General features: G+C 43.8%; 1 protein-coding gene and 1 non-coding gene across 2 annotated transcripts in view; both read left to right on the forward strand.

Annotated features, from left to right (window-relative positions):
* Window positions 1-19,603, forward strand: part of LOC126109449 (C3 and PZP-like alpha-2-macroglobulin domain-containing protein 8) — a 968,006-nt gene that overhangs the window by 547,160 nt on the left and 401,243 nt on the right. The gene's annotated exons all lie outside the window — the stretch shown is intronic.
* On the forward strand, window positions 222-296 carry Trnas-cga (transfer RNA serine (anticodon CGA)). Its single transcript has one exon. It is a non-coding gene; the product is annotated as a tRNA-Ser (tRNA).

The raw sequence follows: 19,603 nt of genomic DNA on the forward strand, positions 1-19,603 counted from the left end.
CAGAACTAGCACTCCTGAAAGAAAGGATATTGCGGACACATGGCTTAGTCACAGCCTGGGGGATGTTTCCAGAATAAGATTTTCACTCTGCAGCGGAGTGTGCGCTGATATGAAACTTCCTGGCTAGTTCTGCAAGGTTCGCAGGAGAGCTTCTGTAAAGTTTGGAAGGTAGGAGGCGAGGTACTGGCAGAAGTAAAGCTGTGAGGACCGGGCGTGAGTCGTGCTTGGGTAGCTCAGTTGGTAGAGCATTTGCCCGCGAAAGGCAAAGGTCCCGAGTTCGAGTCTCGGTCCGGCACACAGTTTTAATCTGCCAGGAAGTTTCAATGTCTATGATGTATGAGAAAGCCTCATTAGGTCCTTCAGACATTCTTGGGATGGTGGAATGGTGATTTCATGTGATTTCTGTGAAACATACGCACTGTCGCACGTACAAACACACGATGTCCCATTTGATCGTTTACAGCCTTCTACATATCCATCTCGTGGTCTGTAGTATCTTTGTCTAAGTTCAGAATGCATCTCGCTACATTCTAGCACTAGACAGGTATGAGATTCACTTAGTACCAGAAATTAGTTATATGTGGCGACTTGTATATATTTTGTATATGATGGCACAAGAAAAAGGATTTTGGTAGATCTCCTAAATTCATACGATCTGATGCAGACTGTGTTTTTTCCAAAAAGCGAACAGTAGCACAGCACTGTTTGCTGATGGTAAAGGATGTTGTGTCTAACATTGGCTCGGTTTCAAATAGTGCAGTGCGTGACCTAAGTTCATGGCTTGGGGAAAATAAACTAACGATAAATCGCAGTTGGACTCAGTTTTTACAGTTTCTAAAACACAATTCAACATAACCTGACGTTTTAATTTCGCAGAATTGGCATATGATTAGTGAAACTGAACAGTTCAGGTGTCTAGGTGTTCAGATAGATAGTAAACTGTCGTGGAAAGCCCACGTTCAGGATCTTGCTCAAAGACTTAATGCTGCCATTATTACTATTCGAACGGTATATGAAATAAGTGAACGTTCCACACGAAAATTAGTCTACTTTGCTTAATTTCATTTGCTTATCTCGTATGGTATTATATTTGGGGTAGCTCTTCACACTCTAAAAGGATATTTTTGGCTCAAAAACGGGCGGTTCGAGCAGTAAGTCGTGTAAGTTCACGAACCTCTTGTCAACACCTGTTCACGAGTCTGGGTGTTTTGACATATATATATATATATATATTGCTTACTGTCGTTCCTTGTTAAGAGTATTAGGTTCTTTCCAAGAATAAGCAGCTTTCACTCGGTTAATACTCGGCAGAATGAAAGCTGCGTTTGGATCGTACTTCCTTCAAAGCTGCATCCATTTTCAAAAAGTTACCACTAGAATTCAAAAATCTTTGCAGTAATCCACCCGCTTTGAAATCGAATCTGAAGAGTTTCCTCATGGACCAGTTCTTCTATTCTGTCGAGGAGTTCCTTGAAAAATTAAGCTCATTCTTGTCATATTGTTGATTGCTTGTACTTATGGACTGAATCTTTTCCGGTCCATAAACATTTTATTTTTATCTGTTATTACTTGTCTAGCTTGAAGTCGGAAACCAGATGGCGCTGTGGTTGGCCCGCTAGATGGCACTGCCACAGGTGAAACGGATATCAACTGCGTTTTCTAAAAATAGGAACCCCCATTTTTTATTACATATTCGTGTAGTACGTAAAGAAATGTGAATCTTTTAGTTGGACCACTGTTTGCGCTTTGTGATAGATGGCGCTGTAATAGTCACAAACGTATAAGTACGTGGTATCAAGTAACATTCCGCCAGTACGGACGGTATTTCCTTCGTGGTAAAGTATCCGTGTTAAAATGGACCGTTTACTAATTGCGGTAAACGTCGATATCGTGTTGATGAACGGCCATTGTGATCAAAACGCCCAACCGGCGTGTGCTATGTCTGCTGCTCGGTATCCTGGACGACATCGTCCAAGTGTCCGGACCGTTCGTCGGATAGTTACGTTATTTAAGGAAACAGGAAGTGTTCAGCCACGTGTGAAACGTCAACCACGACCTGCAACAAATGATGATGCCCAAGTAGGTGTTTTAGCTGCTGTTGCGGCTAATCCGCACATCAGTAGCAGACAAGTTGTGCGAGAATCGAGAATCTCAAAAACGTCGATGTTGAGAATGCTACATCAACATCGATCGCACACGTACCATATTTCTATGCACCAAGAATTGCATGGCGTCGACTTTGAACGTCGTGTACAGTTCTGCCACTGGGCACAAGAGAAATTACGGGACGATGACAGATTTTTCGCACGCGTTCTCTTTTAACGACGAAGCGTCATACACCAACAGCGGTAACGTAAACCGGCATAATATGCACTAGTGGGCAACGGAATATCCACGATGGCTGCGACAAGTGGAACATCAGCGACCTTGGCGGGTTAATGTACGGTGCGGCATTATGGGGGGAAGGATTATTGGCCCCCATTTTATCGATGGAAATCTAAATTATGCAGTGTATGCTGATTTCCTACGTAATATTCTACCGATGTTACTACAAGATGTTTCACTGCATGACTTTCAACATGATGGATGTCCGGCACATATCTCGCGTGTAGTTTGAAGCGGTATTGAATAGCATATTTCACGACAGGTGGATTGGTCGTCGAAGCACCATACCATGGCCCGCACGTTTATCGGATCTGACGTCCCCGGATTTCTTTCTGTGGGGAAAGTTGAAGGATATTTATCATCGTGATCCACCGACAACGCCTGACAACATGCGTCAGCGCATTGTCAATGCATGTGCAAACATTACGGAAGGCGAACTACTCGCTATTGAGAGGAATGTCGTTATACGTATTTCCAAATGTATTGAGGTTGACGGACATCGTTTTAATTTCACAGAATGGGCATATGATTAATGAAACCGAACATTTCAGATGTCTAGGTGTTCAGATAGATAGTAAACTGTCGTGGAAAGCCCACGTTCGGGATCTTGTTCAAAGACTTAATGCTGCCATTTTTACTATTCGAACGTTATGTGAAGTAAGTGAAGTTTCGACACGAAAATTAGCCTACGTTGCTTATTTTCATTTGCTTATGTCGTATGGTATTATATTTGGGGTAGCTCTTCACACTCTAAAAGGATATTTTTGGCTCAGAAACGGGCGGTTCGGGCAATAAGTGGTGTGAGTTCACGAACCTCTTATCAACACCTGTTCACGAGTCTGGGTGTTTTGACATTGGCCTCTTAATATATATATATTGCATTAATGTATTTTTTACAGGTAATCACTCTGTAACAGTCTGCGTTCTCAGAAATGATAAGTTCACAAAGGTACATGTATCACATTGGAACAACCGAAATAAAATGTTCAAATGTACCTACGTTCTGTATTTTAATTTAAAAAACCTACCTGTTACCAATTGTTCGTCTAAAATTGTGGGCCATATGTTTGTGACTATTACAGCGCCATCTATCACAAAGCGAAAAAAGTGGTCCAACTAAAACATTAATATTTCTTTACGTACTACACGAATGTGTAACAAAGAATTGGAGTTCCTATTTAAGAAAACGCAGTTGATATCCGTTTGACCTATGGCAGCGCCATCTAGTGGGCCTAACATAGCGCCATCTGGTTTCCTTCTTCCAGCTAGACAAGTTTCGTTCTTTGTACTTTTTTCGTTTGACGCTTATTTCGTGAGATTTTGGCCCAATCACGATCAATGGACCACCCTGTATATATATATATATATATATACATATATATATATATATATATATATATATATAATCATGGTATGGCATTGTTGGCCGGGAGGCCCCATGCAGGGAAGTTCGGCCGCCGTATTGCAAGTTCTTTTTAGCTGAAGCCACATCGACAGCTTGCGAGTCAATGATGATGAAAATTGAGATGAAGAACACATAACAGTCAGTCCCCTGCCGGGAATCGAACCCGACCCCCTTACGTGGTTGGCGGTAACACTACCGCTACGCTACGGAGGCGGACTGTTATTACTTTTGATGTTGTAAGTTCATGTACTGACACGTTCCATGACTTGAGATTTGCTCCTCAATTTGGTTCTACGGAACTTGACGTGTGAATAAAAATAAAATAAAAGATATTGCGTATTACTTAATTTTGACATACTATGTGTGTCGCATTAACAACGAAATAGTTAAATGACAGCTAGACTTTAAGGTCCGCAGAGATCCCTTAAGGACAGACTTGGGGCAAAATGCATCCTTGTACTTAAAGATGTGCAGCTCCAAAAGTATTACAGCTAAAATAGTAAAACTTGAGACAGTTGTGTACAACACTATGGTTGGTAACCAGTGCAATGTTTGTTTGAAAATATGAATGGACATACATTTGATAAGGATTTGAATTTTTAGTTACCATTGTTCCTATAATGTATCTTTTCTCGTAAACTAATGAAGCAATAAAAATTGAATTTCACTTTTTACATATACATCTACATCTACATCCATACTCCGCAAGCCACCTGACGGTGTGTGGCGGAGGGTACCTTGAGTACCTCTATCGGTTCTCCCTTCTATTCCAGTCTCGTATTGTTCGTGGAAAGAAGGATTGTCGGTATGCCTCTGTGTGGGCTCTAATCTCTCTGATTTTATCCTCATGGTCTCTTCGCGAGATATACGTAGGAGGGAGCAATATACTGCTTGATTCTTCGGTGAAGGTATGTTCTCGAAACTTTGACAAAAGCCCATACCGAGCTACTGAGCGTCTCTCCTGCAGAGTCTTCCACTGGAGTTTATCTATCATCTCCGTAACGCTTTCGCGATTACTAAATGATCCTGTAACGAAGCGCGCTGCTCTCCGTTGGATCTTCTCTATATCTACATTTGCATAAGAGGCTAATAGAACGTGTGGAACATATTGTTGTTCGAGGTCATAATTGCTTTGAAATTAATTATTCAGTGTTGTGTTATATGATGCTGCTGTGTTTTCCTCAAATTTTAAAGGAGAACTTTTCTCAGAGAAAAGCTAACGGAAAAGTGCTGCACATGATTATTCAGTAAGTAATTCTTAAGAACTACGCCAAATTTCAAGACTTTAGTTCTTATAGTTCCTGAGAAAAGGTGTATTACAGCTCAAAAAAGTCATTTTGCTACAATTCGCATTTAAAACTTGTATTTGAATTTTTGACTATATCGCTATACCTATAGTGACTAATGCTGTCCATATCCATAACCTCTATTCTTTTCCTCGTCTTTCTGGAGTAATCTCTTCCCTGCTTCCAATGCGTAGTCAATTTTTGCATTTTTTCTTCTGCTCGATGCTTCATCGGTGCTTCTGTGTATCTTCAGTGTGAATGGACTTGAATTGTCTAGTCTCTGCAGGCAATTAATCCTACCACCATTTCAACTGCTGAACATTAGACAGGCATCACATATAGTTCAAAAATGGTTCAAATGGCTCTGAGCACTATGGGACGTAACGTCTGAGGTCATCAGTCCCCTAGAACTTAGAACTACTTAAAACTAACTAACCTAAGGACATCACACACATCCATGCCTGAGGCAGGATTCGAACCTGCGACCGCAGTGATCGCGCGGTTCCAGACTGTAGCGCCTAGAACCGCTCGGTCACCGCGGCCGGCACATATAGTTACCTTCACAACAATTAAAGTAAAAAAAACACTGATTTTGGACAGCGTCAGAACACATCCACACTAGGTGATTGTAGCCCTCATTTGTATTCTGTGTTTTTCCATGTACTCAATTTTTCAGCGGTTCAGTATTAGCTAGGTACCCGAAGGTTGAGTTTATAACATCTAAAACAGCAAGTGGCAAACCATGTTCGCTGGTGTATGACTTTCCACTGGCTTCTACCTGAAGGTATTAGCACTAAGATATGTCACAAAAGGGAATCTTGAGGATCCACACTTAGGAGCAGCAAGTGTAATACTTTTATTTAAGTATCCTGTATCTTTTACACGTTTAATTCGACATTTCCTCCCTTTTTTGAATATGCGTCGACTGTTACGGCCCATTTCGAGCAGAACAGGCTCAAATGTTTCAAATGGCTCTGAGCACTATGGGACTTAACTTCGGAGGTCATCAGTCCCCTAGAACTTAGAACTCCTTAAACCTGACTGACCTAAGGACATCACACACATCCATGCCCAAGGCAGGAGGCGAACCTGCGACCGTAGCGATCGCGCGGTTCCAGACTGTAGCGCCTACAACCGGTAGGCCACTCCGGCCGGCGCCAAACACGTTGATATATTCAAAACTAAAGACTGAAATAAATTTGTAGCACGTGCTATTAAAAAAAACATGTTGTAAACAAAGGAACAAGCAAAGATAATCTTCCTCACAGCCTTCTAGACTCATCCGCAGTTCGTTTCAACTGTGTGAACGAAAAGTTAACGGACAAACAATTTGTACTGTGGAGAAGGCGTGGATCACATCACAGAAAGAGGGGGCGTAGCAGGCGCAGTCACACAGACAAACATTTTTAAAACGTATTTCTCGTCATAAATCGATTACGAAACGTCTTTTAAGAACCTATCTAATAAAGTATGCTACAAAAAAATTCGAATTTTTTCGCAATGCCGGCCATGGTGGCCAAGCGGTTAAAGGCGCTATAGTCTGGAACCGCGCGGCCGCTACAGTCGCAGGTTCGAATCCTGCCTCGGGCATGGATGTGTGTGATGTACTTAGGTTAGTTAGGTTTAAGTAGTTCTAAGTTCTAGGGGACTGATGACCTTAGAAGTTAAGTCCCATAGTGCTCAGAGCCATTTGAACCATTTTTTTTCGCAATTTTGCCCTATATCTCCCCATAAGCACTCCCAACTTTACATGACATCCCTGCCAGATTCAAACCTCTCCGCAGTTACCTGACACTGGAGGACGAAGCCTCTGCCTCCTACACCCCAGTCACGAAACGAACCGCTGTCGAGCTTCGTCATTAATCGAACCGATTTGCCTCCTCGCTCGGAAAATTCAAATGGTTCAAATGGCTCTGAGCACTATGGCACTTAACATCTGAGGTCATCAGTCCCCTAGAACTTAGAACTACTTAAACCTAACTGACCTAAGGACATCACACAGATCCATGCTCGAGGCAGGATTGGAACCTGCGATCGGAAAATTCACTCGGTCCAATTCTACAGGTGTAGGCCTCCGTGAGTGGAACGCTTGAACAGGTGCCGATGGCACAGTGGTGGTCAAACAAACTTTATGAAAACATATTGCTTGCTAGAATTCGATTATGAAACTTTGCGATGTTATTCTTTTAAGAATCAATCTAAGAGATTTCGCAAAACAAAATTCCGATTTTTTTCGCAATTTTGCCGTACATCTGAGCTTAACCACTAGCGAATTTATAAGGCTCCCCTGACAGAGCCAAACCTCTTCGTCAGAAGGACCAAGACTGTGCTTCCTACATCCCATTCACGAAATGACCCTCTGTTGAGCTTTGTCGCTAGTCGAACCACTTCGCCACTTCGCTCGGAAAATTCACTTGGCCCAGTTATACAGACATAGGCATCCGTGAGTGGAACTCTCGAACCGGAGCCGATGCCACAGTGGTGGTCAAACAAACTTTTTTTAAAACATATTTCTCGCCAGAATTCGATTATGAAACTTGATGACATTATTCTGTTAAGAATAAATCTAAAAAATTTTGCAATTCGAATTTTTTCGCCATTTTGCCGTACATCTCAGCTTAAGCACTCGCAAATTTGTATGCCTCCCGTGACAGAGCCAAAGCTCTTCGTCTGGAGGACGAAGCCTTTGCTTCCTACCTCACAGTCACGAAATGAACCTCTGTTGAGCTTTGTGGTTAATCGACCCACTTCGCCACCTTGCTCAGAAAATTCACTTGGCCCAATTATACAGGCGTAGGCCTCCGTGAGTGGACCACTTCAAGTGCCATTGGCACGGTGGTGGTGGTGCTGAGGACAGGGTATACGGCACGGGGGAATAGAGCAGGCGGCCGGGCGGTGGCAGAGGTGCAGCCGCCGACGCCGCCCCCGCGGAGACTCGTGCCCGAGGAGCGCCGCCCCCGGGCTATCACAGCCCGCCCCCGCCCCCGCCGCCGCCACCACTCCGCGCTGACCCCGTGACCCGGGAGCGCCCTCCTCGCCGCGCCTTCTTTCACCTCCGCCTCCCACCTCCACCCCCGCCGCCACTCAGACGCCACTTGTCGCCCGGCCAGATAAGGCACAGCGCCGTCTTTGTCGCGACGCCCGCCCCCGCCGCCCCCGGGCGTCGCGGCGTCAACACGCGCCTTTGTGCCGTGGCAAAGCGCGTCCGGTCCGCCCCGTGGCCACTGCTAGTACTTCGCATTGCCAGTGCGCGTGCCCTAACTCCACCGAGTCCGAAAGGCAGCTCGGCTGAATAGGTCCCGACATCCTGCCGCGTTAAAATTATACAACGTAAAGTCCCGAGCGACTGAAAGAAAAGCGATGATGACGCTTCTATACAGGGTGTTACAAAAAGGTACGGCTAAACTTTCAGGAAACATTCCTCACACACAAAGAAAGAAAATATGTGGACATGTGTCCGGAAACGCTTACTTTCCATGTTAGAGCTCATTTTATTGTTGTTGTTGTTGTGGTCTTCAGTCCTGAGACTGGTTTGATGCAGCTCTCCATGCTACTCTATCCTGTGCAAGCTTCTTCATCTCCCAGTATCTACTGCAACCTACATCCTTCTGAATCTGTTTAGTGTATTCATCTCTTGGTCTCCCTCTACGATTTTTACCCTCCACATTGCCCTCCAATGCTAAATTTGTGATCCCTTGATGCCTCAAAACATGTCCTACCAACCGATCCCTTCTTCTAGTCAAGTTGTGCCACAAACTTCTCTTCTCCCCAATCCTATTCAATACCTCCACATTAGTTACGTGATCTACCCACCTTATCTTCAGCATTCTTCTGTAGCACCACATTTCGAAAGCTTCTATTCTCTTCTTGTCCAAACTAGTTATCGTCCACGTTTCACTTCCATACATGGCTACACTCCATACAAATACTTTCAGAAACGACTTCCTGACACTTAAATTACTTCTCTTCAAATCACATTAATCATGGAATGGAAACACACAGCAACAGAACGTACCAGCGTGACTTCAAACACTTCGTTACAGGAAATGTTCAAAATGTCCTCCGTTAGCGAGGATACATGCATCCACCCTCCGTCGCATGGAATCCCTGATGCGCTGATGCAGCCCTGGAGAATGGCGTACTGTATCACAGCCGTCCACAATACGAGCACGAAGAGTCTCTACGTTTGGTACCGGGGTTGCGTAGACAAGAGCTTTCAAATGCCCCCATAAATGAAAGTCCAGAGGGTTGAGGTCAGGAGAGCGTGGAGGCCACGGAATTGGTCTGCCTCTACCAATCCATCGGTCACCGAATCTGTTGTTGAGAAGCGTACGAACACTTCGACTGAAATGTGCAGGAGCTCCATCGTGCATGAACCACATGTTGTGTCGTACTTGTAAAGGCACATGTTCTAGCAGCACAGGTAGAGTATCCCGTATGAATCATGATAACGTTCTCCATTGAGCGTAGGTGGAAGAACATGGGACCCAATCAAGACATCACAACAATGCCTGCCCAAACGTTCACAGAAAATCTGTGTTGATGACGTAATTGCACAACTGCGTGCGGATTCTCGTCAGCCCACACATGTTGATTCTGAAAATTTACAATTTGATCACGTTGGAATGAAGCCTCATCCGTAAAGAGAACATTTGCACTGAAATGAGGATTGACACATTGTTGGATGAACCATTCGCAGAAGTGTACCCGTGGAGGCCAATCAGCTGCTGATAGTGCCTGCACACGCTGTACATGGTACGGAAACAACTGGTTCTCCCGTATCACACTCCATACAGTGACGTGGACAACGTTAACTTGTACAGCAGCAACTTCTCTGACGCTGATATTAGGGTTATCGTCAACTGCACGAAGAATTGCCTCGTGCATTGCAGGTGTCCTCGTCGTTCTAGGTCTTCCCTAATCGCGAGTCATAGGCTGGAATGTTCCGTGCTCCCTAAGACGCCGATCAATTGCTTCGAATGTCTTCCTGTCGGGACACCTTGGTTCTGGAAATCTCTCTCGATACAAACGTACCGCGTCACGGCTATTGCCCCGTGCTAATCCATACACCAAAAGGGCATCTGCCAACTCCACATTTGTAAACATCGCACTGATTGCAAAACCACGTTCGTGATGAACACTAAGCTGTTGATGCTATTTACTGATGTGCTTAATGTTAGTACTGTAGACCAATGAGTCGCATTTCAACACAAGCACTGAAGTCGACATTACCTTCCTTCAATTGGGCCAACTGGCGGTGAATCGAGGAAGTACAGTACATACTTACGAAACTAAAATGAGCTCTAACATGGAAATTAAGCGTTTCCAGACACATGTCCACATAATATCTTTTCTTTATTTGTGTGTGAGGAATGTTTCCTGAAAGTTTGGCCGTACCTTTTTGTAGCACCCTGTATAAGAAGGGTAGAAGGACGGATCCTCAAAATTACAGACCAGTATCCTTAACATCGGTTTGTTGCAGCATTCTCGTACATATTCTCAGTTTGAATATAATGAATTTCCTTGAGACAGAGAAGTTGCTGTCCATGCATCAGCACGGCTTTAGAAACCATCGCTCATGCGAAATGCAACTGGCCTTTATTTCACATGATATCTTGCGAACCATGGATGAAGGGTATCAGACGGATGCCATATTCCTTGACTTCCGGAAAGCGTTTGACTCGGCGCCCCACTGCAGACTCCTAACTAAGGTACGAGCATATAGGATTGGTTCCCTAGTATGTGAGTGGCTCGAAGACTTCTTAAGTGATAGAACCCAGTAATTTGTCCTCGATGGTGAGTGTTCATTGGAGGTGAGGGTATGATCTGAACTGCCCCAGGGAAATGTGGTAGGTCCGCTGTTGTTTTCTATCTACATAAATGACCTTTTGGATAGGGTGGATGGCAATGTGCGGCTGTTTGCTGATGATGCTGTGGTCTACGGGAAGGTGTCTTTGAGTGACTGTAGGAGGATACAAGATGACTTGGCCAGCATTTGTGATTGGTGTAAAGAATGGCAGCTAATTCTATAGATAAATGTAAATTAATGCAGATGAATAGGAAGAAGAATCCCATAATGTTTGAATACTCCATTAGTAGTGTAGCGCTTGACACAGTCACGTCGATTAAATATTTGGACTAACATTGCAGAGCGATGTGAAGTGGGACAAGCATGTAATGGCAGTTGTGGGGAAGGCAGATAGTCGTCTTCGGTTCATTGGTAGAATTTTGGGAAGATGTGGTTCATCTGTAAACGAGACCGCTCATAAAACACTAATACGACCCATTCTTGAGTACTGCTCGAGCGTTTGGGATCCCTATCAGGTCGGATTGAGGGAGGACATAGAAGCAATTCAGAGGCAGGCTGCTAGATTTGTCACTGGTAGGTTTATCATCACGCGAGTTTTACGGAAATGCTTCAGGAAATCGGGTGGGAGTCTCTAGAGGAAAGGAGGCGTTCTTTTCGTGAATCGCTACTGAGGAAATTTAGAGAACCAGCATTTGTGGCTGACTACAGTACAGTTTTACTGCCGCCCACTTACATTTCGCGGAAAGACCAGAAAGATAAGATAAGAGAAATTAGGGCTCGTACAGAGGCATATAGGCAGTCATTTTTCCCTCGTTCTGTTTGGGAGTGGAACAGGGAGAGAAGATGCTAGTTATGGTACGAGGTACCCTCCGCCACGCACCTTATGGCGGATGGCGGAGTATGTATGTAGATGTAGATGTACATACACCTTCGAGGGTGGAAATCGTCCGTCACACGGCCGTTCTTAGTGATATACGCACATAATTTCGTGCAGCAGCACGTGAAGTGGACAAGAGATTAGGTTGTCACTTGTACTGCTAGTAATTAAGTCTTAGGCTACACCAATAAAAAGACTCTTCTCTAAGCAATTGAGTTTTCGTACATACACTGACAGAAAAAAAATACCAACATTAAAAAATACTCTGAAGCGCCAAAGAAACTGGTAGAGACATGCGTATTCAAATACGAGGGGCGTTTGAAAGCTCCGTTCAAAGTCGGAGAGGTGGCAGGACCGGCACGTATCGAGGTCACGTTTTGTTAGTAGCATCTTTGGAAAGAACGCACATCAAGTTTCAGCCGTATTTCTTTGTGTTTGGCATTTGTGTGAATCAAGGAAGTCGTGTGATTGTCAAAAAATGCACGAAAAAGAATTTAATGTAGTGATTAAACATTACTTTATGAAAAGCAAAACGCCTCAGGAGTCTACAGAGAAGCTCGATAAACATTACGATGACTCTACACCTTCGATGAGAACAGTTTATAAGTGGTTTCAAAATTTTCGGAGTGGCCGTATGGGCACAAGTGATGCTGAACGTTCTGGACGCTCTGTGCAGTTTACAACTGCTGAAATCATTGATAAAATCCATGATACGGTGATGGATGACAGAAGAGTTAAGGTGCGTGAGATCGCTACTGCTCTGGGCATCTCGAAAGGAGGGGTACATAATAGTTTGTATAAACATTTGGACATGAGGAAGCCATCCGCAAGATGGGTTCCGCGACTGCTCACGCTTGACCAAAAACGGAATCGTGTGAAGTGTTGCAAAGATAGTTTGCAGCTGTTCAGGACTTTAAGCGTCGTTTCTTCACTGTGGATGAAACATGGATACTTTACTATACTCCTGAGACCAAACAACAATCTAAATAATGGGTTACCAAGGGAGAACCTGCACCAAAAAAGGCGAAGAACATTCCTTCAGTCGGAAAGGTTGTGGCGACTGTCTTTTGGGATTCGCAAGGGATAATCCTCATCGACTATCTGGAAGAGGGTAGAACTATTACAGGTGCATATTATTCATCATTACTGGACCGTTTGAAAACCGAGTTGCAAGAAAAACGCCGACGATTGGACCGCAAAAATGTCGTTTTCCACCAGGACAATGCACCAGCACACACCTCAGCAGTTGTGGTCGCAAAATTAATGGAAGTAGGATTCCAACTCGTTTCACATCCCCCCTATTCTCCACACTTGGGTCCCTCGGACTACTATTTGTTCCCCAATTTGAAAAATGGCTGGTGAGACAAAGATTTTATTCAAACAAGGAAGTGATTGGGTGATTGCAGCAACTAATAGCTATTTTGCAGACTTGGACAATTCCTAGTATTCGGAAGGGATCAACAAATTAGAACAGCGTTGGACGAAGTGTATAAGTCTAAAAGGAGACTATGTCGAAAAATAAAAAAGGATTACCTCAAAAACGTAAGTAGTTATTTTTCAAACGCCCCTCGTACAGGCAGAATACGGCGTTGCATTCGGCAACTTCTGTATAAGACAACAAGCGCCTGGAGCAGTTGTTGCATCAATTACTACTGCTACAACGACTGAAGAGAATCGTTCAGTGTAACAGAAGTGCAACATTTCCGCAAATTGCTGCAGATGCAAATGCTGCGGCATCAACAAGTGTCAGCGTGGTAGCCATTCAACGAATCATCATCAATATGGGCTTTCGGAGCCGAAGTCTCACCCGTGTATCCTTGATGACTGCACGACAAAGCTTTACGCCTCGCTTGGGCCCGTCAACACCGACAATGGACTGTTGATGTCTGGAAACATGTTGCCTAGTCGGACGAGTCTCGTTTCAAATTGTATTGCGTGGATGGACGCGTACGTGTAGGGAGACAATTTCATCAATCGATGGATCCTGTATGTCAGGAGGGGACTGTTCAAGCTGGTGGAGGCTGTGTAGTGGTGTGGGGCGTATGCAGTTGGAGTGATATGGGACGTCTAGATAAGACTCTGACATCCTTTCCTGCCCATTGCGTATTCCAATGGAACTCGGCAAATCCAGCAGGACAATGCGACGACCCACACGCCCAGAATTGCTGCAGAGTGGCTCCAGGAACACCCTTCTGAGTTTAAACGCTTCCGCTGGCCACCAAAGTCCTGGACATGAGCATATTGATCATATCTGGGATGCCTTGCAATGTGCTGTTCAGAAGAGATCTCCACCCCCGCGTACTCTTACGGATTTATGGACAGCACTGCAGGATTCTTGAAGTCAATTCCCTCCAGTACTACTTCAGATGTAAGTCGAGTCTTGCTGCGGCACTTCAACGTGGTCGCGAGGACACTACATGATATTAGCCAGGCGTACCAGTGTGTTTGGCTCTTCGGTGTAAAGCCAGTAAAGACAAGAAAGAAGCAAGACAGTACACATTTCTTGAATTCTTAGCTTCCAGGATTTTTTTTCTCTCTAATCTCGCTACAGCTCTGCACGGCGTGCTTTCCTTTCTGGGAAAGACTCTATTACCTCATCAAAGTTTGTCAAACGTTTTGCTACATGAAAAATAAAATGTCATTGTCTAATACTGTAAAAGCTGTTAACACGAATATGACCCAAGAGTGGTGTGATTTCTTGATTTGATTACGTATATTTTGTCACTGTCTGCAAGATAAAACGAACTAGGCCTTCCTAATATTTTCAGCAGTAGTAAAACACGCCAAATAATCGAGACTGTTTTGGCACATATGGTCATTTTTATCTATCTCATTCATATAAATAACACGACAGAACATAATTCACGAAGTACCAATGTCATATGCCTATTGGGCCTACTACAAGTAAAAAGTTTTGTGCTGGGAAATAATTTGACGTTTCAATCATACGGTTCAGTTTCTCAAGCGTGAGATCGAAAGGTAGTAGTATGTAATTCTTACATAAATTTGAAATCGTTCTATTCTTCTATATAAGTTGCGTTATGTCTGCGTTTGTTCTGCTTCCTCGTTCTAACAAACAATCTTTCCGTCACTAATTCTGTAACTATTCCTACCGTTGTCAAAACCTACTCTCCGGTTAGCTTCACTAACCCTGCCAGAATCACAGGTTCAGTCATCCCGCGACTACCCCCCGCTTAGGAGTTATATTAAGTGTTCCCACAACGCGTTTTCGGCTCTGTTGCAAGAATAGAAGTTATGCGGCTTCTAAGTGGGGACTGCACAACTGGCTCTTAGTAGTGTAGCGTTTAGGCAAAACTTTTATATCAAAATTTCATTTTTTTAGATACACGCAGAAGCTTTCTTCCCTTTTTCTTTTATTTATTTACACGTCAACTTACGTGGGACCAAATTAAGGAAGCAGATCTCCGAGGTCATGGAACGTGTCAGTACATGAAATTACACCATAAAAGTAATAAAAGATAAAAATAAATGTTTATGAAACAGAAAAAAGTCAGTCCACAATTTTAAGTAAACGCAATCAACAATACATGAGGAAACACCCCAGTTTCTATTTGAAAGCACGTGTATTACTGCTAAGAGTTTTGAACTCGGGAGGTTGCTTAATGAAAATGGATGCAGCAGTATACTGCACATCTTTCTGCACAAGAGTTTAAGAAGTCCGATCCAAATGCAGGTTTGATTTCTGCCGAGTATTAACTGAGTGAAAGCTGCTTATTTTTGGGAATAATCTAATATTATTAACAAGAAATGACAGTAATATATATATATATATATATATATATATATATATATATATATTGAGAGGCCAATGTCAAAATGCCCAGACTAATGAACAGAGGTCGACAAGAGGCTCGTGAACTTACACCACTTATTGGTCAAACTGCCCGTTCCTGAGCCAAAAATATCCTTTCAGATTGGGAAGAGTTCCCCCAAAATATAATACCATACGACATAAGCAAATGAAAATGAACAAAGTAGACTAATATTCGTGTCGAACGATCACTCACTTCAGATACATTTCGAATAGTAAAAATGGTAGTATTAAGTCTCTGAACAAGATCCTGAACGTGGGCTTTCCACGACAGTTTACTGTCTATCTTAAGACCTAGACGTATGAACTGTTCAGTTTCACTAATCATATGCACGTTCTGTGAAATTAAAACGTCAGGTTTAGTTGTATTGTGTGTTAGAAACTATGAAAACTGAGTCTTACAGCAATTTAGCATTAGTTTATTTTCCCCAAGCCATGAACTTAGTTCATGTACTGCACTATTTAAAACCAAGCCAATGTTGCACACAACATCCTTTACTCCCAAGTTAGTGTCATCAGGAAACAGAAATATTTTAGAGTTACCCGTAACACTAGAGGCTGTATCATTTATATAAATAAGGAACAGGAGTGGCCCCAACACAGATCCCTGGGGTACCCCCCACTTGACAGTACCCCACTCAGATCCCACATCACAGCCGTTATCAACATTGTGAATAATGACCTTTTGCTGCCTATTGCTAAAGTAAGAGGTGAACCAATTGTGAGCTACTCCCCGTATTCCGTATTGGTCCAACTTCCGGAACAATATTTTGTGGTCATCACAATCAAGTGCGTTACTTAAATCAAAAAATATGCCAAGCGTTCGAAACTTTGTATTTCACCCATCCAGCACCGCACGGAGGAAAGAGAATATAGCATTTTCAGTTGTTAAATGACTTCTAAAGCTGAACTACACATCTGATAGCAAATTACGTGGTATAAAATCCTGAATTATACTTATATACACAGCCTTTTCAATAACTTTAGCAAACACTGATGGCATAGAAATAAGTCTAAAATTGTCTACATAATTCCTTACTCCCTTTTTATAAAGCGGCTTTACTACTGAGTACCTTAATGCTTCAGGAAACTGACCATTCCTAAAGGAAAAGTTACAAATATGCCTATATACAGGGCTAACATGTGCAGCACAGTACTTTAATATTCTGCTAGACACTCCATCATAACCATGAGAGTCCTTAGTCTTCAGCGATTTAATTATTGACTCAATCTCCCTCTTGTCTGTATCACAGAGGAGTATTTCAGACGTTAATCTCGGGAAGGCATTTGCCAAGAAAGTTATATGATTCCCTGTAGAAACTAAATTTTTATTTACTTCACCAGCAATGCTCAGAAAATGATTGTTAAATACTGTACATACATTTGATTTAACAGATTTATTCCTGGTAGTCGTTTATTTCCACTCTGGTGGTCTAAATTGTGGATTTCGGTAATAATTATAACAACGCTGATCATTCCCACACCCAATCAACGACATAGACAAACAACGACTGACGTTCACCCGTTTGGTTTATTCGGCTCAGCTCTTATAGCCCCCTCCCCTTTTTCTGCGGGGAAGTTTTTTTATTATTTCATTCGATGAGGATTCCCCTGGCAGACATATCACGTGCACTTAGCACGCCTTCATAAATCTACTTACGATTCGTACATAAATCAACTTAGAATGCCTTCAGTAACGTTCAAAGATCGACTGGGATGCGTATCAAAATCAAATGATTTGATAGCGCGTTGATGTTAGGTGCTTTGTTAAACAAGGTCTTTTCCCTCAAGAATATGAACTGGCGTCCCCTGAAATCGCTGCCGGGGAAAGACGCCCCGTGCCTCCCCCCCTCCCCCCCTCCTAGATTAGGGCCAGCATCCCAGAGCATCACACCTTGTTTTCGGCCCTTTTGACTGACGAGACTCAGGTTGGTACGCCGCCGCCTCTGCCCAAGGCAGACATGTCCTCTGGCCGCTGGGGCTCAATTCGAAGCGGGAGTCATCACTAAAGACTTTACTCAATGAGATTCCAGGCCGAAGTAATTTCCAGAGACAGCGGTGGGATATCACCCTGATTGTCCCCGGCCATGCAGCTCGACAACCAGGATTGATCGTCGGGGTCCCATGCCATTTCGTAGTAGAGACCCTTCGGTTGTCATCCGCAGCTATCTTATACCACAAGTGTATGTCGAGGGTATTTTATGCCCCGTTTTGTTGCCCTTCATAGCAAGTCATCCTGGGCTTATGCTTCAGCAAGATAATGCCCGCCCACGGCGAGAGCTTCTAGTGCTTGCCAAACCCTACTTCGGGCAGTGAGGGCGCCAGATCTCTCCCTGATAAAGAATGTTTCGACTTCTATTGACAGGGCTCTGCAACCATCTCGCTCTTGTTGTATCGCGCCAGGAACGCGGCGCGTGGGTCTGCTCGTGAAAACTGAAAGTGTGGTGTGCGTACTCTAAGACCTTCAGTACACACACCATCAGATTATTTGACTTGTCGTTCTAACAGAGTAGACAAGTGTCAGCAATATGTGGTCTTATCATGGCGTCTTTATCTTCTGCCGTTAGGTCAGACGATAGAAATGCCATTTGCTCGCTTAGAGTAGCAGATTGACAGTGACCAACTTTACACAGAACTTGATTAATTTTCACACACATTTATTAAAATAATAAAAAGCATAGACATTACGTAACTTGATTCTTGATCTGAAGTTCCTTTGGTGTTGGTACGTTAATCTTATTCTCACATATCTCTGATACTTGACAAAATGTCTATACATTTATCTTCATGGCTATGTCCAGGAATATGATAATTTATTAAGCACAGACTGAAACTTGACTATAGGCTAATGCAGACTAATGCAGACTGATGCAGACTAACGCAGACTGACTAATCGAAGGTCTGTACACTCATTATAATACCTCGAGCGTTCAGGTATCACTGCGCCAGTATGATCCACGAGGAGAAAAGCTTCTACGTTAGCAGCAACCTCATTGGCTGCGTTACATATTAATACACGCGTCGGAGGAAGCAGAATTTGGTCCGTCTCTATGGCAGCGCCATCTCATAGTGCGGAGACGGACGACCGCTGCGCCTGCGCTGTTGTGCTTAGCGGGGTGCGCTCTAGTGGGGAAGTTGTGTACTCACTGACTACGCGGAACTATGCACACAACAGAAAGGTTGGGCGAATGACAAAAGCGAGGAGCAGCAGGAGAGGTGAAACAGTTCGGTACTGCATGTTAAATTATAGATGTTAACTATAGGCAAAAACAAAGTTAATAAATGGTTAGCCGGCCGGCGTGGCCGAGCGGTTCTAGGCGCTACAGTCTAGAACCGCGCGTCAGCTACGGTCGCAGGTTCGAATCCTGCCTCGGGCATGGATGCGTGTGACGTCCTTAGGTTAGTTAGGTTTAAGTAGTTCTAAGTGCTAGCGGACTGATGACCTCAGCAATGAAGTTCCATAGTGCTCAGAGCCATTTGAACCATTTTTTTTAAATGGTTACATAACTTCGCAATGATGAGCACGTAGGTGCGAAGTTTTAGACCCGTACCGAGCGAGGTGGCGCAGTGGTTAGACACTGTACTCGCATTCGGGAGGACGACAGTTCAATCCTGCGTCCGGTCATCCTGATTTAAGTTTTCCATTATTTCCCTAAATCGCTACAGGCAAATGCCGGGATGGTTCCTTTGAAAGGGCAAGGCTGACTTCCTTCCCCATCCTTCCCTAATCCGATGAGACTGATGACCTCGCTGTCTGGTCTCCTTCCCCAAACAACCCAACCCCCCCTGCTCCTCCTCTCAGACCCGTCGTAAATAGTGCAACGTCTGTATATGAAGCGAAACCGAAGCGAAGTGTCCCGGCCGTCTGTTCTTGGTCAAATGGGCTGAATCTGGAGCGGAGCTCGTAGATCTGGACAGCGCCGGCTAGAGGGCGCTGTCGTCGGTGTCGGTGTCTTAGTGCCAACCTAGGAACTTGCACCTACGCCGCGGCACGATAGCTATCGATACC

The sequence above is a fragment of the Schistocerca cancellata genome, chromosome 12, assembly GCF_023864275.1.
Source record: "Schistocerca cancellata isolate TAMUIC-IGC-003103 chromosome 12, iqSchCanc2.1, whole genome shotgun sequence".
Classification (NCBI taxonomy): Eukaryota; Metazoa; Arthropoda; class Insecta; order Orthoptera; family Acrididae; genus Schistocerca; species Schistocerca cancellata.